Source organism: Tachypleus tridentatus, chromosome 1 (genome assembly GCF_004210375.1).
Source record: "Tachypleus tridentatus isolate NWPU-2018 chromosome 1, ASM421037v1, whole genome shotgun sequence".
NCBI lineage: Eukaryota > Metazoa > Arthropoda > Merostomata > Xiphosura > Limulidae > Tachypleus > Tachypleus tridentatus.
Genome location: NC_134825.1, coordinates 150,931,451 through 150,954,917, shown reverse-complemented (window position 1 = coordinate 150,954,917; position 23,467 = coordinate 150,931,451). Strand labels below are relative to the sequence as shown.

The following is a 23,467-nucleotide window of genomic DNA, read 5'->3' as shown; positions in this document are numbered from 1 at the left end:
CAACGCTAAAATCAGGGGTTCGATTCCCCTTAGGTGGGCTCAGCAGATAGCCCGAGGTGGCTTTGCTATAAGAAAACACACGCACACAACTTGCATAAATATTTCGTGATTAAACTTATTACGTTTAAAAAATTATATCCGTACATTTAATATTCACTTTGACTTTGTCTTTAAACAGTTGAATATATAAAATTTATAGAACAAAAATTAAACCCTCAGCACTGCAAAGATGATAGATGTACAGACCATATAAAATTAACAAGCACTGCTCGACTGGCATATTTTATAAGTACCGCTTAAAAAACCGTACTTAAGAATCTGAATATATTAACAATTCTGGCTGGTATGGGTAGAGAAAGCTCTATGTAGAGGAACAAACAACGTTTCGATCTTCTTCGGTCATCGTCAGGTTCACAAAGAAAGAGGTAGTTGACCACATGTTTGAAGGCGGTTGTGTAATCGAGTGTAGAAATGTAGAGGGCGTGCTTAGATGTTAAATTATATTTATTAATATAGGTGTAAAGGTGTTCCTTTGTATTGGTTTATTTTGGGCTTGAGTTGTATGAATAAGGCTTCAAACATGTGGTCAGCTATCGGTCAGTTACCTCTTTCATTCTTTGTGAACCTGACGATGACCGAAGAAGGTCGAAACGTTGTTCGCTCTTCTACGTAGAGCTTTCTCTATCAATACCAGCCGTTTCTACATATATATTTTAATCTACAAGTGGGTTTTCTCGTCATCACAGAACATTAACAATTCGTTTAGATTTATCACTTTAACAGCTGGGGCGTGAATTTGTCCTATGGCAGTTCTCCAAATTTCATAGCTAGCAAACCGAGCCCAAGCCGTGCGAGTCCACAGAATGCTGAGTTGAAGGATCGAATGGAATTTTATGGTTTCCAGTCCGTTAACCTCAAATAAACAAATGTTGGCTTGTCCTCTTCACATCGAATTGTGAATTTAACCTATTTAAAAAAAAAGTTTGTCTTACTAGTAGTCTTACCTTTTAATATTAGCAACATTCAGTATCCTTACCATAATTTACAATAACAACACGTAGAACACTTGTCAGAAAAACAAGCCACTGTAAACTAACGTTGCCAGTTTCAAATATACTTTTCTTAGATAATTGTTGTTTAAGAAACTTAAACATCAGTAATTCTAATTATTTTTATATCTTTCTACGCAGTACCTCGTTACATTTTGTAGATACTTATTGAAATAAGATACTGTGGGTGCGACGCATTGCGTCATGCAACAATTACCACTATACGTATTCGAAGTTCAATAGGTATTTTTATATGCTCGATTAGTATTGTTAGCAAAGAAATAAACTTTACCTTTATTATTTGTATGTATATATATATATATATGTCGTTAAATAGAGTAACTTTTAGCTATTGAATGAAAACACTGTTAGTTCTAATAAATGGTTTAAGTATTATTAATGCTACATATTGGACTAACAATAATACTTTCTTTACATTTTATAAAGGTATTCACTGAAGATATGCGTCTTAAAATAATACATTTTTTTACACGAATAAGGAAAATTGGTGAAGAAGAACATTATTGGTTCCAATTACTGCAACAAACTTAAGTATATCAATGTTTACATCTAGAGAATACACGACATGAAGAAATACGTTATACCAATGACTATTTTACAAACCATAGAGAACTGTAGGACAAAAAAGAGACTATATGCATACAGCCACTGTCTTAGTATTTTATACAATACCACCAACAATACATCGAACACTAGATAACCACATAGGTTCTATATTTCAGTCATTGTCTCAATACTTTATACAGTACCACCAACAATACATTGTACACTAAACACACGCCTATATTATGTCTAAGTCATTGTTTCAATACCTTGGACAATACTACCATCAACACCTTATACAATGAACAAGCATCTCGATTATATACATTTCAGCCATCGTTTCGATACTTGATAAAATACTGCCAACAACACGTCGTACACTGAACAAGCGTCCAAATTATATAGTTCATCACTATTTCAAAACCTTATTGGGCCTAATTCTCCCAGTGGCTCAGCCGTAAGTCTGCAGGCTTACGATGCTGAACATCGGGTTTCGGTATCCGTGGTGGGCATAGCACAGAGAGTCCATGGTGGAACTTTGTGCTTAATACCAACAAAAACAACACATTACACTGGATTATATATCATTGTACTTGTACAATACACAATTTATTGTTTCCATGAGTAATAAATAATTCTACACTCATCTTTCTTTGTTCGCATAACTTAAAACGTCTACAAGAACTTAATATCATCTTATAAGTTATTTAGAAAATTTAAATGTGTACTAAAAATCGGTATTTTTTTCTTTGGTTATTTTAGATTCTCTTCCCTCATGTGCACATAGGTGGAAAATATGTACACGTGAGGGAAGAGAATCTTAATTTAGAAAGTTTCCTCGAAGTATTGGCATAAATGATTAAAACATCCGTAGAGGAGGGTAGGTATTCATTTGTTTTCAGGATCTGGTTTCTTGATGTATGAAGGAGTATTAAAGGTTTCTTCAAGTTATCCTGTTCCTGCATCAGTTTGATTGAACTGTCGATAAACTAAAGAAAATCACAGAACTCGGTAACGGTTTCTAAAAAAATTGGTATTCCACTTGAAATACAAAGAGAGACCTAAACCGAGCTTTTGTGAGTACCGACAGAATTTTACTACCGGACATACCGATCCTTGTATCTTGTTCAAATTGGATGTTTAAAACTTCTGATGACTAGTATCGTCCACATGTTTGATTTGTTTAAATGTTCTTTATTCAACGTTGTGATATAATCACGAATAATTACTGATGGAATAAATATATTTAAAAGTCCTGTGGAATATGTTACTTATCGTTTAAAAAAAAAGCAACTGTATATGAATACGGGTATCTAAGAATAATTTGCATAAGTTTGTTACCGTTCTCAGTAGAATAGCAGAATGTTTCTCATGCCACTGGTGATTAACATAATTCAGTTCCTCTGGACTTAATGAAAACCAAGCGCGTTTGACACGCGGCTAACTGTGAATAAACACTGGATACTGAAGGGAGCCGTGTAACGCAGCCAGTCAATGTTGATATACAGATTCAATAGACGCGACAGCCCTTCAGTTGATAGTAAACAGTTAGCCTTCCGCGAGTATTTACACAGCCGTGGTGCGGCGTAACATGAGTTGGGTTCTCGTTTATTTAACGTTTAAATAGCCCATTCTTATCTGGTGTAAACTATCTGTACGTAAATGCTCTGACTTATAAGACAAAATACCTAACAATTAACATTTATATAGTCTATTGGTAGCTGAGTATGGTATCTTTATATAAATATTCTAAATTGTGCCTAACAATTAACGTTTAAATAGTCTACGGGTTGTTGGTGTAAGACATCCATCTGTCCGTAAATGTTCTAACTTACACCTAACACTTAACGTTTGAGTAGTCTGTTAGTAGCTGATTCTATGTATAGTGAGGCTAGGTTTTCTCAATTTGAAATTTTTCAGAACATTTCTATTAGTAACTGGGGTAAGGTGTTTGTCCATGACTTTTCTAATTTATAAACGATGTACTGTAGCTGATGTAGCGTATTTTTGTACGAAATAGTTGTATGTTATGAACAATATGTCATTCAGTGAACAGGCAAGTTGTCTATGCTGTATATGCAATGTTGTATCCATGTAAATAAAACGACCCATAACAACAATAAGCTGTATATAAAACATCAGCACTGAAGTAATACTTCTAAACAATATATATACATATATATGGCCAAAATCAAGCTTCGATAACTATATCATATATTTCTATCCAGTGATATTTAGAAAACCTTATAATCACTTTCCTAGTCTGAAGCATTATCGATTTCCAAACTTTAGTACTGTAATACAATTTTGGGATAACATAGATTATACATGAAGACTAACGTATTACATCATAATTCGCAAATTTGGAATAATTTCTCATTATTATAATACCACCTCGCAAGTTTATAACTTAAGAGTTAATTCTAGACACTGAAGCACCATTTTGCGGAAGTACAAATATCCATTGATGACGATGAAGCATTATATCAAAAATAAAATATCGCTATATGTTAAAACTGACTTCAAGACACAATAGACCTAGTATCAAACATTAACTCTGTGCAGGGCAGTTCTCCAAGTTCTAGAAACCGAGAATCTGAGTGAAACATTGAATTACTTGTAAAGAAACCTCACAACCATCATCCTACGTTATTGAAAGACTTTGCTACATAACCTATAAGTTAAGCATTAATACTAAAAGTACATTTCCAGAGTATTATAAATCTGTAAAATACAGTCTTGAAACAAAGGCTGTCTAATGACACTTATAGGTCTAAACTTTATACTGAAATTTAAACTTAACGATGTAAATTAACAAAGCTAAAAGGATTATGTAGTCTAGGGATCAGACTTTAAGCCTAAATTGTATTACCAGAATACTATCAAATATGAATGAACCCATCAACTTAAATGCATACAATACCAAACCGATATTAAGTTATATCTGCTGACACCATAGATAAAATTATATGCAAGCACTGAAGGACCATGTGATGTCCTAATAGAACAGGGAACAAAACCAAACAGTAAAGAATCATTCCATAAGCCCACTTAATTCCACCCACTGACCAGTAATGAAAAAACAACATTGAAGTGTAATTTCAAGGTATTTATAAACCAAGACAACAGCTTGAAATTAAATAGTCATCATAGGTTAAAACAATGCTTCAAAATCAAAGATTTATCTCAGAATACAATACACTCATACTAAAACATCATCATTAAGTATCATCATAAGTCAATATAAACCAAAAACAAATACTCAACATGAAATCCACATTTTGTAATACTGTCACTAACACTGAAAATAAACTACTGAAAGACCAGTGAAAGGTTACTATAAACCAAATAAAAAAAAATTTCAACGTTACTACTGATATACATCAAAAGGTTAAATATTGATTAAGAAAGAGTACACATGGAGTAAATCAACAATTTCAGATATTAAATCCCATTTTGGAATATTCTAGACTAATAAAGGAAAATAATGTTTGTCACAGGTGACGGTACTAGGAACTAAGGATAAAATTGAACAATACGACATTATCTTGGAATATTCTAGACTAATAAAGGAAAATAATGTTTGTCACAGGTGACGGTACTAGGAACCAAGGATGAAATTCAACAATTAAACATTATCTTGGAATATTCTAGACTAATAATGTCTGTCACAGGTGACGGTACTAGGAACCAAGGATAAAATTCAACAATTAAATATAATCTTGGAATATTGTAGACTAATGATGGGAAATAATGTCTGTCACAGGTGACGGTACTAGGAACCAAGGATGAAATTCAACAATTAAACATTATCTTGGAATATTCTAGACTAATAATGTCTGTCACAGGTGACGGTACTAGGAACCAAGGATAAAATTCAACAATTAAATATAATCTTGGAATATTGTAGACTAATGATGGGAAATAATGTCTGTCACAGGTGACGGTACTAGGAACCAAGGATGAAATTCAACAATTAAACATTATCTTGGAATATTCTAGACTAATAATGTCTGTCACAGGTGACGGTACTAGGAACCAAGGATAAAATTCAACAATTAAATATAATCTTGTGATATTGTAGCTATTAATTTAATTTTAGCACTTAAGAACCATCTCGGGTTACAATACAACAAACTAGGAATAAAACTTCAACAATTAAACATTATTTTGGAATATTGTTGACTAATAATGGAATTTTAGAATGAAATATCTCTGTGTTTAAGACCACCCCGCAACGCTATACATTGAAAAATCAAGCTTTAATAATAAAACTTCCGTTAAGGATATTATCGACCAAACTCACATCCAACACTTAAGGTGTATCTGAGGGTACTGTGAATCAAGAACTCCCCGAACGCATAGCCGGTGATTGAAAGGGTCATTCTTACGCATTTCTTCTCGCAAGACGAAGAGTTCGTTCTTTTAGTTTTGGAGGTCTTGGCTATGCCCTGACGTGCCTGTAACTGCACTGTAACCCTGTTCACTACAAACAGGGGTACTGTAAGTGGCCTGTTGATTTCCTGCCGTTTGACCACCCTCGTATTGCCAAGCTATGTAACCTTGTGAAAATACGGTTAATTGTTGTTTGTGACATTGCTGTTTACACTCTGTAGTCTTCACCAAGCTTCACATCTATCTATAAGTGCTTACAAAGTTGTTGAAGGCTATCAATATGTACTTTCAGTGTTCGGTGGTTGGTTGTTTATATTGTAACTAACGTACGTTACACCACTGGTTGTGTACAGTGTAACTAACATACGATACACCACTGATTGTGTACAGTGTATTTTACAATATAACATACGATACACCACTGATTGTGTACAGTGTATTTTACAATATAACATACGATACACCACTGATTGTTCATTTTTCATTCATTGTTCAGTTCATTTTTTACTTACCTCTGTTTCAACTATAATGTATGAGTGAAAACGACAGATATATCTACAGTATTAATGCAGAGAACATTATAAATTTATATTTGTGATGATGTTATGTTTTAAATAACTGTTTAATATTTCCACTGTTCTTTATTAGGATTTAGTCCTCGTTTTGGACCAGGGAGGGAAAGGTCCAGTTTTCACCCTCTCAGTAATTTATTTGCTTGCCACTAAATCCTAGCTAGTAACCCTTGTTAGTATACACATAGTGTACTAAGTTTTTGTTCATTGTTCGGAGTTTTTAGTTAAAATATCTTTTTGATGCTACGTTTGTGTCTAGGATTCAGTTGCTCTAGCGTTGTTCGTCCTGTAAGTTTTTGATGTTTATAGGGGGAAAGATGCTTAGAGCTTGATTCATCATGTATTACATAACTCTAGTTTGTTCAGTTCATTTTTATTAACCCTATCTTTACGGGTCTTCATAGGGTCGCGGGTCAAATTCATGTCATCTCGTTTGTAGACTCACAATCAAAATGTTATTAAGCTACAACTCTATAAATATGAATACCTTTAGTACCAAATTGTAGATTATAATTCGAATTTCAATATCATTGATTGCATAATTTCTTAATGAAAAAGTAAATATTTAAAGAAATTCCTAAATATCGATTTTTGTGTGCCACGTGGGTATTTTGAATGCAATACTGGTCCAGATTAGATGTTTGTGATGCCCACACACAAATTGTACAGTTTCTTACAAATTTGCAACTCAAATTACTCATACTTTCAAGCTAGCATATAATATAAGAACCTTCTGACTTTTCTATTTGCTCAGATATCGATATATTTACCTGGTCAAACACAGAGGTCAAACACTGCCAATCTCTGTCTATTCAGGAAAGATTTGATTACGTACACCTACTTTTGTCCATGACATCTGAACAACCAATCGAAACCTCAGACCGTCTCCTAGTGGCTTCCTCAGCCTTTTTCTTCGAGCGGTAAACTCTTTCTTTTTTCAAACAGTTAGATAAGACTTCAGTGAGTTAGAAATTATAAATACAACTCGGTTTCAAAGATTGATAAAATATAGAGGAATTCAGTAGTACTGACACAGTAGTTTGTGATTTTTGGTAATTCGAAATGCATATTATATTGTTTGTTTTTTGAATTTCGCTCGAAGCTACTCCATGGCTATCTGCACTAGCCGTCCCTAATTTTGCAGTGTAAGACTAGACGGAAGGCAGCTAGTCATCACCAACCACCGCCAACTCGTAGACTGCTCGTTTACCAACGAATAGTGGAATTGACCGTGTATTATAATGCCCTTACGGCTGAAAGGGCGAACATGTTTGGTGTGACAGGGATTTGAACCCACGACCCTCGGATTACGAGTCGAGTGCCTTAACCACCTGGCCATGCCAGGCCATAAAGGAAGGGTAATTAACACATACGTCAGCAACCAAAGGGTGTCTTTACACTACAGTATTTTTGAATATTAAAAGTGAGTTCAATCCGAAAACTCCCAAAGAGGGTAATTGTAAACGTGTCTTTTCGATACAATTTTTGGACAAGTATCGTTTGTTAATTGGTAAATTTTAAAGTGAGTTACAGCATTTTCAAGTCTGTATAATATTTAGTCCTAACTTTTACCTTCTCCGAGAAAATTCAGTATATATCAATAAAGTCACATTTGCAGCATCATTAATTAAAAAAAAAACCTTTTTATTTTCTGCTACCATGTTTTTATGATTCGGTAGAGAAGACTGAAGCATCACGATAGTCAGCAGTAGGATGAGTAGACAGGAACTCTTTGAAAGCAACTGTAGGCATAATACCGCACTTGTCCTTACTGTACAATGTCTACCTAGGTGGTTCTAAACGGTTCCTGAATACCTCTGCGTGTCATTTAGAGACTTCCATATTTCTGGTTCTTGGCTGTTAAGGTCGTGATGACGCTGAGAGATTTCAGTCACCTTAAAACATCTAATTACTTTTTGCAGTCCCAACGCTAAAAGAAATGCCTTCGTTTTAGTTAATAAAAACAATTTAAAAAATTCAATTCCAATTAAGAAAAAGCGGATTGGGATAGTTTTTTAAACAAAAATGTTTCCCACTGGCTCGTGAGGAGTTCATATTTTTCTTGTAATATCGAAGCGAGTTATTTAGGAGTTAGTCTGTTTGAATAGCTGTGCAGAAATATTGAAGCGTGTTTTTGATACATTGATCTGTATTATTCATGCACTACGCCTGATATTATGTATGTTCTGTGTATCTTTATTTTTTCTGGTGAATCTTCTTATGTGTTGCCAGTCTGACTTCCTAGATAACTTACTTTTATTTTTATAAATTCTGTTTGTTTTCTTTCTTTCTTTTGCTATTTACTGTGTGGTGTTCTGTTTAATTTTGAGTCAAACGCGTTCTCTAAGAATTTGATTGATGTTGCTACCTGTAAAAGAGTCCCCTTGATATAACTGTGGTATCAATTTGCTTGTTTTGTATGATTGTGCCTTCCGCGTATTAATTTTAAGTTTACATTTATTGTAGCAGAATTATATTTTGTTTAGAAGTGTTTTTATATTGTACGTTGCTGTTGTTGCATGTGGGACACTCTTCCACATTGCAACATCATCTGCGAACTGTAAGTAAAAAGTGGTTTGGATCTTTGAGAGGCATGTTGCTGACATATCTCATCAACATTGTAGGGCTAAGTACTCCTCCTTGAGAAACACCTGCCTCCAGAGTTCAGCACACATTAACTCTCTTCCGGGAAGTTAAAAAACGAACTAATAATTTCTATGGAAAGTGATTTTCCAGTTTGGACAGTTTATATCCCAATCCAGTGCGCTATAATTTATCTAATACTTTTTAATGTTTAAAAACCATATGACTTTTCATTGTTTATTTAAACTATGTATTATTTTTCCGTTATTCCTATTAGATGATCTATTGTTTGTCTTACTTTTTGGACGCCATTTTGTATTTCAAGGAATATTAATTTAGTTTCAAGGTAATTTATGAGTCTATTATTTATAATTATTTTCAAGAACTTCTTCTGGATCGCTTTTTAAGCAGGCCGGGTATGGCCACGTGGTTAAGGCACTCGATTCGTAATCCGAGGGTCGCAGGTTTTAATCCCCGTCACACCAAACATTCTTGCCCTTTCAGCCGTGGGGGTGTTATAATGGTACGATCAGTTCCACTATTCGTTGGTAAAAAGAGTAGCCCAAGAGTTGGCGGTGGGTGGTGATGACCAGTCTTACACTGCTAAATTAGGGACGGCTAGCGCAGTTAGCCCTCGTGTAGCTTTGCGCGAAATTCGAAACAAACCAAACTTAGGGGTCTGTAGTTTTCAGGGGCTATTCGCTGACTTCCCTTCTTCTGTAACATAAAAACATAGGCCTGTTTCCAAGCGGTTGGTACGTATCTTGTTTTTGGAAATACGTTGTATAACGATATGAAAGGTACTAGTAATCTGAGAGGGCCTTTCTGAGTAGTATGTTTTTAATTTTGTTTTGTCCTGGTGCTTTGTTTTCTATAGCCTTCTGTTTTGTTATACTTCTGCTTTTGTAACAAGTTTGATAAGTTGGCTTTTTGTTTAGTTATGTCCTACTTCTGTTGTTGTACTACTGCTTTGAGTGTTCTTAGTGAAGTGTGATATGTATATATATTACGGGTAATTGTGAAATAATCGTTCATAAATAAGTTGTCCATCTTTGAGTCGTCTGGTGTTTTGAGTGTGTTTTGGAACTAGATGGTAAAATATAGAGTAAGATTACCAGTATTTTAATCAAATCAAAATCAAATGTCTGTATCGGGATCTTGGTCACAGAGTGGGGGGGGGGTCAGGTTCATATTTTACCTTTTCCTTCCTCCTGTATAGTTGTTTGTTTTCGTTTTTCATTCCAGTAATTTTTAATATTCTATCAACACGATGGCGGAACTTGCATTTGAATACTTCGTCCGACCTTTTTCATAAGGCCATGCCTTTGTATAATACACCATTAACATTTGTACGCAATTAACACTTCACTGATGCTGGGTCCGTGCACTAGCACAGCGGAATGAATGTCTGCAAACTCCCAACGCTGTAAACCGGGTTTCGATACCCGTGGTGGGCAGAGTAAAGACAGCCCACTACGTAGCTTTGTTTTTTAATTCCAACTAAAATAAACCAAATCCATAGTTACTCACGCGCTTTTGCACTAGTTTAGCTCACTGGGTGTGTATTTGCATCTATACCCTATAATACACTCATAATATTTTATCCTTATGATATATTGTAAGAACAAGCTATAGGTGGCTTATTTATTACACTTAGTTAATGTAGCTATTTAATATGGTAGAGGTGCTTAAATACAATTCCATCATGTATGACATAAATTGTTTTTATACAATTTTTTATGGAAATACTATAACGCTGTATATTGAGATCCGTCATATATATGGCAGGTTTGAATATTGATTTAGGAATTTTGCTGATGCACTACTTGGTACTCGGTTTGCTGCGGTAAGTATTTTGTTTTGTAATATGTTGAACCAGGCTGAATAGTTTTTACTCTTATATATCTTCATTTCGTTTTAGAATTTCCTGAAAATTACTTGAAGGCTATATGAGATAGATGTCCCTCATTTAGAAGTAAAGACAGCTTGACAACACCATAACGACCAACACTTTGGTTACTCCAATCGAATAGTAGGATTGGCTGTCGTATAATAACATCTTTACGGCGAAAAAGACGATCAAGTTCACTGATGGGATAAGAGCTCATGACTATCAGGTAGTGAGTCGAATGTCCTAACCATCAGGCCATGTCAGGCTTCCTGTTTTAATTTACAAGTATATATATATATATGTGAATATGTGTGTGTACATGTGTGTACTTAATTCATACTGTTATCAGACGTTAATAATGTAAGGTAAGATTTAATCTGCTTAAATGTTTTACGGAGTACTATAACAATCTAACTACGGCTTTAGATCTTTACCTACTCAGCTACTTAACTGATTGATTGAAGACTCTGAAAAAGTATGAAAGCTTCACGGTCTATACTTTATTTATATAAGAAAGGCACTGATGTGAAGATTTGTAATGTGGAATAAAACTTAAAAAAGGTGGAAGAGTAGCAGAATTTTTTTACAGCTGGCTAATGATATCTAAAATAATGTTAAAATAGAGTTTCGATACCCGTATTAGCTAGAACACAAATAGCCCATTACGTAGTTTACGTTTAACAACAACAGGACAAAATTTTGAAGAAATTAAAAGTAACTTTCACTGGACGTTTCATTTTTGCTGCATTCATACTTTTTAAAAGTCATACAGTTCAGTGGTAAAGTTGGCACTGAAACACAACCAGTCATGTTCAGAAGGTTCAGTGGTAAAGTTGGCACTGAAACACAACCAGTCATGTTCAGAAGGTTCAGTGGTAAAGTTGGCACTGAAACACAACCAGTCATGCTCAGAAGGTTCAGTGGTAAAGTTGGCACTGAAACACAACCAGTCATGCTCAGAAGGTTCAGTGGTAAAGTTGGCACTGAAACACAACCAGTCATGCTCAGAAGGTTCAGTGGTAAAGTTGGCACTGAAACACAACCAGTCATGCTCAGAAGGTTCAGTGGTAAAGTTGGCACTGAAACACAACCAGTCATGTTCAGAAGGTTCAGTGGTAAAGTTGGCACTGAAACACAACCAGTCATGCTCAGAAGGTTCAGTGGTAAAGTTGGCACTGAAACACAACCAGTCATGCTCAGAAGGTTCAGTGGAAAAGTTGGCACTGAAACACAACCAGTCATGCTCAGAATATCTTGGCACTACAGTATTCTGCACGCTGACATATTTTATTTACACCAGAGTTGTTTCTAAAAAAACAAGTACCCGTACAACAGAACAAACCAGAGTGTTTTAAAAAGATTTCAGCATTACAGGCTCTGTGGTAGTCTTATGATAAAATAAAAACTTGCTTCTTGAATTTTGTGGATCAATTGATCAAGAATCGTACTAGTTTCTGGGTGGGTGGGCTTATAATATTAATAACTTTCTGTCATTTACCTCGGATCCTTTCTGAGTTCAATTTACATTTCGTCCAGAGCCATTTCATGTTTATAATGCAAGCCCATAATCCTTTCTTTACACTGCAAGCCGTGGAAACACTAGAAACCATTAATTTTCAAGAGGTGGTTTGAACTTGCTGTCATAGTGGCAGGTGCTTGCTTGATTAATGTGTGTGAATGTATATTGTAGGCTATTAAAATATAGGGCAATATACTCTTCTGTTACTTAAGTAAAAAACTTAATGTCAATAAAAAATAATGATGATACAACACACTTTGACGAGTGACTTAATAGTAAAACGGGTTGTTGAAGTTCACTCTTTGGTTCATAGGGGCTCCTCTGGTGTTTCAAATGATAAGGCAAATTATCTAGTCACAGGCTCTACTAAAATGATGTGTGTGAGAGTTTGCTTTATTCCCTACTGTGAAACACATTACTACAAAGAATATTTCAGTTGTTTGTTTGTTTTTTTGAATTTCGCACAAAGCTACTCGAGGGCTATCTGTGCTAGCCGTCCCTAATTTTGCAGTGTAAGACTAGAGGGAAGGCAGCTAGTCATCACCACCCACCGCCAACTCTTGGGATACTCTTTTACCAACGAATAGTGGGATTGATCGTAACATTATAACGCCCCCACGGCTGAAAGGGCGAGCATGTTTGGCGCGACGGGGATGCGAACCCGCGATCCTCGGATTACGAGTCGCACGCCTTAACGCGCTTGGCCATGCCGGGCCTAATATATCAGTTTTCCCTGTTGTGTTACTGAGCGTATCCGTAGTGATCTGTTGCAGTAAGAAAATGACAAGTGTTCATTACACCTTTCGCTCAGACCAGTACGCTCTCCATGATGTCCACATCAACATTCAAAATAACTAGAGAAATATGGCCAGTACAATCGCTTCAGAGACCCGGCATGGTCAGGTGGTTAGTGCGCTCCATTTTTAATCTGATGGTCACGGATTCGAGTCCCCGTCACACCAAACATGTCCGCCCTTTCAGCCGTTGGGGCGATAAAATATTACGGTCAATCCCACTATTCGTTGGCAAAACAGTAGTCCAAGAGTTGGCGGTGGGCGGCGATGACTAGTTGCCTTCTCTCTAGTTTTACACTGCTAAATCAGGGACGGCTAGCGCAGATAGCTCTCGTGTAACTTTGCGCGAAATTAAAAAAAATAAACCAATAAACAATCAAGCAATCGCTTCTGCAAGTTGACTCTAATGTAATACGTTCATTAGTGCTCTCTAAAGTTTCATGTCGTGTGTAGTAGGTAAAATATTTATTTCTTAGATCTTGTTTGATCACAGCACACCTGCCATGTCGTCATGAACAACAAAAATGATCAGATTCTCCGTCTTGTACCTCTAATTTCCCACATAACTGACCGACGGACAAACTCGTGCTTTCTTGACCTCATAGTGTTGGACTTGTCTTTGCCAACCTTCATAGCAGTTAGTATTCAATTTGCATTATTGTCCTTTAACCACTCTCCTTGAAGGTATTTTTAACATTTTTTCCCTCTCATTATGGTTCACCCATCACTGGGGATATTTTACTTTTCTTTGCAGTTTTGATATATATTAGACATTCTCCAAGTGAACATGGTGTTAATTATTCTCTTGTAAGAAAGACTTTCTAAATTTCTACGCTAATTTCTTAGTTTTCATTTTAAAACAAGGTTATATTATTACAGCTCTGTTATGCTTTCTCATCTTACTGAACCACTCACTGATGAAAGGTCTATTTTAGTAACCATTCTCATCCATATAAACAAGACAGCTAAACCAATACTACAGCCGTAGCCTTGTAACAGTTGGTATTTTATTCAGCAGAATATAATTATGTTACATAGAAGTTAGCATATGATTTGCTTATGCTATTGCTATGTCATCCGTCTCCCTCTGGTACAACGGTAAGTCTTCGGATTTACAATACTAAAATCAGGAGTTCGATTCCACTCGGTGGACTCAGCAAATAGCACAAAGTGGATTTGCTGTAAGAAAACACACACACACGCTATATCATCATGCGATTTAAACATGTTATAACACTTCTGATTTCATGTTACTGGAATGTGTATTATGTGTAAATGGATAACGAATTCTCAGAAAGTCTAGGAGTGGGTACTTAACTGGAGTTTCTTCAATATTTGTAATAAATGTTCCGTCCTTATATCCATTTAAAGCGTGAGCTTATTTTAATTATATGACACAGTGTTAAGATCGTTTAGTAATTTATATTAAAATGATTTTGAATATTTAAATCACAAAGTCATGTAAGAACTATAACGTATTTTAATGTCGCGATGAAATGACATATATCAGAACTATGTTTGATGTTGTTTGGTATTTTGTAGTTAGCGCAATGCCTCACAAAATTTATAGCTTTTGGGAATGGAATGTAACAGTTCTTTCTAACACAAAGTATTCGTACAATCAAATTCTAAGAGTATGTTCAAATCGAGGATTTAGAGTTTCCAAGACGATGGTATCCCTTGTATTTTATTAGAAAATATAGGAGTGTGAATCAATCTGGAGTACAAGAACCACCCATAAAGAGACTTAAAAGTGCAACATCTTGTAACAGGTGAGAAGCCACAAGCATAAAATAATTGGATAAAGCTTTCTCTTTGCCACAAACAACAATATGCAATACAACCAAGAAGGATATATTTTCCGGAAAAGTGACAAATGACGTGAACACAAGTTGGTTTCACAACTTACTTGTTCAACCATTTCAAACCTCAAGCAGCTAGAGAATAAAACAGATATTTATGCTATCTAATGCAAAGAAACACTGGTTAAACATAGTTAATATGGATATCTGTGCAATTGGATTGCTGAAAAGGGCTTTAGTTAGGATCATAGGTATCAGAGAGGGATAACCGGACATGGTGGCATGGAGTGTAACAATTTAGGGAGGGTGTAAAACTACCCTAATGTAATGTTATCAACCCATACACTTTGCCTCTTGAAAAATTTACATAAAGCATAAATAACATGACACTAAGTTGAAGTATCTCGGATCATCAATCATCTTTCTTAAGTTGATGACATTTTTATTTCTTTGATTTGACTAGAGTTGTACACCATTCTTACCAACTAAACACCTGAGGAATTTATACACATCAATACACACTTTCCTTGTTTCAGATATTCCGTTTTGTTTGCTTTTATTAAGAGTTTCATAAGCTGCTCAAAAGTAACTGGCACATTAAAAATCTACATGGTATTACTTAGAACTTCAAATGTTTTCCGAGCAGTGAAAAGACTTTGAAGTCTGATTTGGTCAACAAATTAAGGTTACTGGTAGTAATATATGAAATCATGAACGAGTGGAATCCGTCTAAATTATCTGTGCATTTACAGGTATGAGTAGCAGAAATGAATTATGAACATTACAGCATTTAGATATCTGAAGTGCAAACAAAACAACAGTTCTCCTTCTTTATTTCCCTACTACTAGTGACGTGCATGCACTTTCTAATGGACTCAAGTTCTCATTTTTCAATGCCCACTCGATTGTACTGTTTGCTGTTTCCCTGTAGTCTTCCACAGAAGTCTGTAAGACGTTTGTTGTTGTTTTTTCTGACTGGCGACTTGTCACAGGTATTCATGTGCCACTAAGTGACTCTTGGTTTAACCACTAAATCATCTATTACATGGATAACATATTGTGCTAGCAGAATGTTTAAGTCTTTCTGACTTTTTTTATTAAGCTTTTGCCACTAACACATCTGTTCTGGAATCTGTGTTTCTATTCTAGAATGAGAAATGATGTTAGTTTTTACATCTGTTTGTGCTAAATTCTCTTTCGCAAACAATGTTTACAAACTAAATCAGCCAGTAATACTATAGCTATTTGTCCAAACGTTTTGTAACATTATTGCCATAATTTGTTGAAAATGTAAGTAATTATAGTTTTTTGGGGGTAGCAGCCTCTTTATATAAGCCTCTAACATTGTTTGCAGGCACGAATACGTGAGATTGCATTTGTGTTTCTTACAAACTTCATTCTCAACTTTAAGAGGAACACTGACTCATTCCTCCAACTCCAGTCCACGTTTCTTGGGTTTTACTTTATTAACAGTCCATGATCTGCCTAAAGATACGTAATTCATTCTTATAGACATTTTCTGCAACAGCCTTATTCCTAAGACACCTATGTTTGAGTCAAAATCCACAAATACCTGTGTTTTCACAAGTTTTGGTTGATAGTGAAATGTAATTGAACTGTTCCTCTCCCTTTTAGCGTATCTCCATTCACCAGAAAAAACGACAGCGGTTAACAGCCTTATTTAAGGCTTATCTGATACACTGGGATTAAGAACTGGTCTAGCAGCTTCTGTTTCACTAATATTTCCATTTTTGTGTATTTTTACAGGCACATAAACTATACCTGGGTCAGCTTGTTTCTTAATCCTCAGTTACTGCCTTATATCGCGAGGTAATGTTTGTGATGTAGCCACGACTGCTACTGGTACAAGCTTGTTATATACCAGCGTTTTCCTCAAAGCTATACTTTAAATGTTAACCCTGGAAATATCTGCCCTTGCGAGAGTCAGAATAACTAAAGGATTCCAACTTTTTTTAAATGGCGCATTTCGCCTCTCAGTCACAAACCTTTACCCACAAATTCTATTTTCTTTGTTCGTTTCTTTGATTATATCTTTGACATCCACTACACCCTGATTTAATCTTCTTTAAGCATATACAATTTTAGCCCTGAGAGAGTTAAGTGATCTCTCCCAGACGATAATAAAACCATGTAATCTATTAGGAATCACAGCTTTCTCCAGTTGTTCCATCTGCCGCAGAACTAGTTGTGGGTCGGTTATACTGGCTCAGTGGTGAGAAACGTGTACTCTGGAAGCTAGCTAACATATTGAAGTATAAAATAATTCTTTGACGTATATCTATTGCAATTTTAAACAAACGTTTCCCCTCGGTGGACTCAGCAGATAGCCCGATGTGGCTTTGCTCTAATAAAACACCACACACAAAATATTCAACAAACCTAGGAAGGTTTTATTGTTTTAGTGTCGTTGGCATGACTTCCAGAATCGATGTTCGTCATTTCTAATGCCACAGTAGTTCTTGAGTAAACTGCAGTTATTGGTTCGTTTTTAATCACCTATTTACTATTTTACGTGATAATATAATAAAACTTTAAAGCATCGTCTAATTCAAATATATTTTTGCTGCGTGGTGTCTTACTTTATATTGCGAACCGACCTGCAGTGCTTTTGTCACATTAACTTTATATAGTTTCGTTTCTTATCTTTGTTATTTTCTGCCTCTCTAAACACTTTCCGACAAAGGTAGTTTTTCCCAGCACTATATTTTTTAAGTTGGTCCTTCCAGGGCTCAGTGGTTATTCTAAAAGCTTATGACGCTAAAATTCTGGTTTTGATACTCGTGGTAGACAGGGCACAGATAATCGATTGTGTGAAATAAACATCACATACAAACTTTTCCTATTTTTACCTGTTTATTAAGATATTCGCGGACGAATTTCATCCACAGTATTGGTGTTAGACAGGACCAATTCGCCGATGAAATTTCTGTTACTTAGAAGGACACAAGGGTGAATTCCATGTTCGATCACTTGGAGTTTCTGCGTTCTTCTCATATGTAACTTTTCAGTTTTTTTATTTCATTTTTCATCCAGTTTAGCAGTTTCTCTTCCTTCAATGTTTTTTGTTTGTTTGTTTGTTTCAGATCATCCTCGGTAGGAATTTTTTTTAGGCATGACATGGCCACGTGATTAGAGCGTTCAACTCGCAATCGGAGGGTCGTGAGTCCGAATTCCTGTCACACTAAACATGCCCATCCTTTCAGCTGCAGGAACATTATAATATGAGGTTAGTGGTTCTGGGGCTTACATTCCATTACTTAAAAAAACATTAAACATTGAGTTCTACACTCTGGGGCTACAAATGCGTTACAAGAATGACCTTCAAATTTCTATACTTGATTTAACTACAGTAGCTGAAGAGTTAATGGTGGATGGTGATGACTAGCTGCCTTCCCTCTAGCCTTACACTGCTAAATTAAGAACGACTAGCGCAGATAGCTCGCGTGTAGCTTTGTGCGAAATTTCAAAACAAACACTTTTTGTTTGTACTTTCTCTGCTTAGACTATGGTCCTTGTCATTATATTAATATAAGTCGGGACTTAATATCTAAAAGGTGTTGGATTATACGTATACACATATGTAAATATACACAAGTGTTAGGCATAATTTACTGTTATCAATAGTCACTTGTGATGTTTAAATTGCAAGTAGCATTCTGACAAATGTCTAACAGTTAACCATTCACTTATGATGAGTTTAAAGATACTCCAAATTTTTAATACAAATCCTTTTTTAATTTACTTGACCTTAAAATAGTTTTGAAAATACCAATACAACGCACAAAGTAGATTCAGACTTAGGCCCGGCATGGCCAAGCGTGTTAAGACGTGCGACTTGTAATCTGAGGGTCGCGGGTTCGCATCCCCGTTACGCCAAACATGCTCGACCTTTCAGCCGTGAGAGCATTATAATGTGACGGTCAATCCCACTATTCGTTGGTAAAAGAGTAGTCCAAGGGTTGTCGGTGGGTGGTGATGACTAGCTGCCTTCCCTCTAGTCTTACACTACTAAATTAGGGACGGCTAGCACAGATAGTCCTCGAGTAACTTTGTGCGAAATTCAAAAACCAACAGATTCAGACTTCCTTTTACACATCCGATTAACATCTCAACAACCTTAGAATTCTAATTTTTAACTTGTACAATTTCAATTTTCTGATTTTATTTTCCACACGATACACATGCTGATTTTATCGTGCACATTTTAGGCTTGATTTAATCTTCTAGGTCGTTAATGACTATTGTTTCTTTCTTGTCTTAAATTTCTGATTTTGTTGTCATTACTCACTGAACTGGTTATATCTATAACATCTTCAGTGCCTTGGTACAATCATCTATAAATATTAAGTTTTCTCAATTCACCTTTAACATTTTCGATGTTCTAATTCCGTTTTTTATAGTCTCAGCTTTCCAATATAATTCTCAACATATTCAGTTTTATGGTTTTTAATCATTAAAATTTTTAATGTCCCAGTTCGTCTTTGTCAGTTTCACTTGTCCAAACTCCATCTCGTGTGATTTGTGATCAAGACCAAGATGTTTAACAGTGTTTTTCTCCTGTTTTCTGCGTGATTGGACGCTGTCAGTGGCTTTGTTGGCTGAGTTATCAAGACCTGCTGAAAGACAAGCGGTAGCGATGAAAAACGGCCATTAAAATCGTATTACGGACACTACGAGCAAACTGCACAGCATGTTAGTGTTTCGGGCCGAACGTTACCTAACGGTTAGAGTGTCACGGAAAGGTGCTCTGCTCTTCTCGCCCTGTTTTCACAAAAAGGCACGGTCAAACTCCCAATATTCGATTAGACAAGACTCAGCGGTAGATGTTGGTGATTATCTACCTTCCTTCTAGCCCATCAGTTCAAAATTAGTGGGGGCTTTGTGCAAATAGTCCTTCAGTAGTTTTTAGCAAAGATCTAAACCAAACAGGTCTGTTTTGTTTTTAAGATTTGGAAGGCGAGATAACGTTTCGTTATTTTATATATATATATATTATTTTCTTGCAAAATTACAAGTAGTACTCGGCTTCAAACTTTGGAACTACTCATGTATTAGAAAAAGGGATGGTAAACCCCCAGTATTCAATCAGAGTAGCTCAAGGAATGGTGCTGGGTGCTGTTCACTAAGCTTTCCCTCTAACGTATGAGGGACGACTGACGTAAATAGACTCGAGTAGTTTCGGACGAGTATCCTAAGCAATCAAACAGTTATCAATTTTCTTGTAACATGTGATCAGAAGCTAAGACTAGGTACCTCACTCTATGTACGTATCTATTTATCCAGCAATCTTGAGTCCAGAAACACCTGTTTCATTATTTCAGAAACAAAAAACTAAACGTTTACAAACTGAAAATGGCGGCATTCATGACTTCACCCAAATGGAATGTTGACATTAAAAGAAAGATGTTTGTAAAGTCATTGTTGTAGTTTTCTATCTAAAGAGCCATTTATTGATCTTATTACGAGTAAAACTATGCATATGTATAGTATATATATATCTATTTATTGGTAAGAAAGAGCAGTTGTATCCGTTATTTTGTTACAAAAGCAAAAAGGTGCCATCAGTTTCACTCTACTAACGTAACGCACTCTAGCGTACCTTCAATTAATTGTACTAAAAGCAGCATGTAAGAAACTTCACGGTGCAAAATATTGTACAGATTTCAAAACATATTCTCAACTGCTAAACACAGAACAATGTAAAGCGAGAGTGAACGTAACAAGTCTGTATTGTTTGTTTTTGTTTTTGAATTTTGCGCAAAACTACACGAGGGTTATTTACGCTAGCCGTCCCTAACAGTGTAATGCCAGAGGAAAGGCAACTAGTCATCAACACCCACCGTTAACTCTTGGGCTACTCTTTTACCAACGGATAGTGGGACTGGCCGTTACATTACAACGCCCACACGGGCCAACAAGTCTGTAATCGTTACGTTAACATTAGATAATTCTAAACAACAATAATCTTAGGGTGTATATTGTGAATATGTATGTATATGCGTTAGGTAAATAAATAGTTTTTTAATAATTTTACGTAATGTTTTTCATGTGTGTTACAAAACTTGATGACGGTCATTTCAGATATCAATTTTGTTCCAAAATGATAATCAAAGCCTATATCATGTTTAGTCAAGAATTTCTCAAACACATTTCAGTGTTTGATACCTGTTCGACCTACGTATTCAGAAGTAATTACAGTAACAGGTAAATAACAGTCGATATAGACTTTAACAAAATTGCATAACCGATCAACGTGTGCTCGGAACAGTTGTTCGTCTTAAAGTGTCATGTATAATGTTTGTTGTCATAATTTGGAGAGATTCTTTGAACTGTAGTTTTAAGTTTTAAATCATAGATATAGCAAACTTTATTACACGCGTAACTTAGGCAAAATAGTGTCTAGAATAGTAATTGCAAATTTCAAATGACAAATATGATAGAATTTGAAGCTTCTATAACATAAGTCAAGTGCAATCTATCTGGAACCGAATAATGAGCCTTAACATATCAGATAATCCGAGGGTCGCGGGTTCGGATCCCGGTCGCACCAATATTGCTCGCCCTTTCAGCCGTTGGGGCGTTATAATATTACGATCAATCCCACTATTCGTTGGTAAAAGAGTAGCCCAAGAGTTGTCGGTGGGTGGTGATGACTAGCTGCCTTCCCTCTAGTCTTACACTGCTAAATTAGGGACGGCTAGCGCAGATAGCCCGCGAGTAGCTTTGCGCGAAATTTAAAACAAACAAAAACATGTCAGACATAAATAAAAATAGTTATGTTTATAGCATTATTAAATGATAATAGAAACAGTAGATTTTGGTCCTGTATTACCAAACCGAATTTAATTTATTGCATGGATTACTTCAGTTAAGCAGCGTGGAAACAGAATTTTTGGTCTTTACAAATCAGACAGAACGAACTTGATCACGTGAACAACTAAACGTAATCTGAGGATTTAAAAAAGACGGGATGATTTTCGCTGGTGGTGCGATTTTCAAAGATAGAAGCATATTCGGGAACGGAAATTTGAAGAACAAATTACCCCTCAAACACATTTTTAGGCGTTTGAGAATACCTACTAAATAAAATAGCACATACAAAATTTAAAATATGGCCTTGTGTGTGATTTATGGTTTTAAATGCCACTAAGAAGTCGTTCGGCTGTCTGATATGTTCGTTTCTTTTGAACTTCGCCCAAAGGTACACGATGACTACCTGTGCTAGCCGTCCCAAATTTGCAGTGAAAGACTAAAAGGAATTAGATACAACGAGTCATCGTCTCCCACCGACAACTCTTTTACCAACAGTTAGTGGGATTGTCCGTAGCATTGAAAGGACGAACATGTTTGGTGAGACGGGGACTTGAACTCGTAACTCTCAGATTGTCTGTCAAACACCCTAACAATCTGGCCATGAGAGTAAAGATAAAGTGAAGAAGCAGTTCTCTAGTTGTAACAAATGTTACATCTGCTACTTTTAACTAACTGGTCAATCGCAGAAGAAAATAAAAAGAGAGCTAGGGAGCTTCATAGCTCCCCCGATAGGGGAGAAACCATCCTCATCTGCATAAAAGTACCATACTCAGATCTTGCATAGATTTCAATCCCCCTACTCACCTACTTGTTTCCTATACTAGAGACCTAGAATGTTAAATTTTTTATAATTTAACGAGTATTTGTATGAAAGCTAAAGCATTATTTATGTTGAAGATTGATTTCAGAAAAAATCACTCAACTTGTTTCAGCGACATAAACGTAAAACATAAAACATCAAACTTACACCAGCCTTTTTAAGTGCTGTAAATCCATGTTTGACCGAAAGATACATAATTTAACTGACTGACCTGGTGATTCGAAAACTGATTGTGGTACGCACCAAAGTGACCACAGTAATTCGCAGCACGCACTGTGTATAATCTATGCAAATATTTGAATATTTATATCTGAGAAATATTCTGGCCGGAAACAATGCTTGTAATAGTGTACTGACACAAGTTATTTACATTGCTTCATCCTGAATCGGTTAAAGACTAGTAAGAAAATAAAATGTTTTTAAGATTAACTATTTATTATTTAGTTTATCTCATTTCTAAACGAAATGGACTATAGAAAATTAATGAAAGAAGTGTATTCACTTTCTACTACCATGTCGTATTCAAGCTGACTGGTTAGAGCTGACATCCGGTTAAGAAACTCTTCGGCAATGGATGTAATGTGGTTGACATATTTCAAAGAATTCCTCTTTGCTTTCACCCAAGAGTTCTTATATTTATTAAT

The 23,467-nt window shown here is 35.7% G+C and overlaps 1 long non-coding RNA gene across 2 annotated transcripts in view; it reads right to left on the bottom strand.

Moving 5' to 3' along the window:
- Nucleotides 1–874: 874 nt before the first annotated feature.
- The window catches only part of LOC143227035 (uncharacterized), a 39,450-nt gene continuing 16,857 nt past the window's right edge, over nt 875–23,467 (bottom strand). The window contains exon 3 of one of the 2 annotated variants that reach the window (XR_013014836.1): nt 875–966. This is a non-coding gene — a long non-coding RNA (uncharacterized LOC143227035). Of the gene's footprint in view, nt 967–14,353; nt 14,547–23,467 lie in introns of those variants that run through there. The other variant, XR_013014839.1, reaches the window with a different exon arrangement.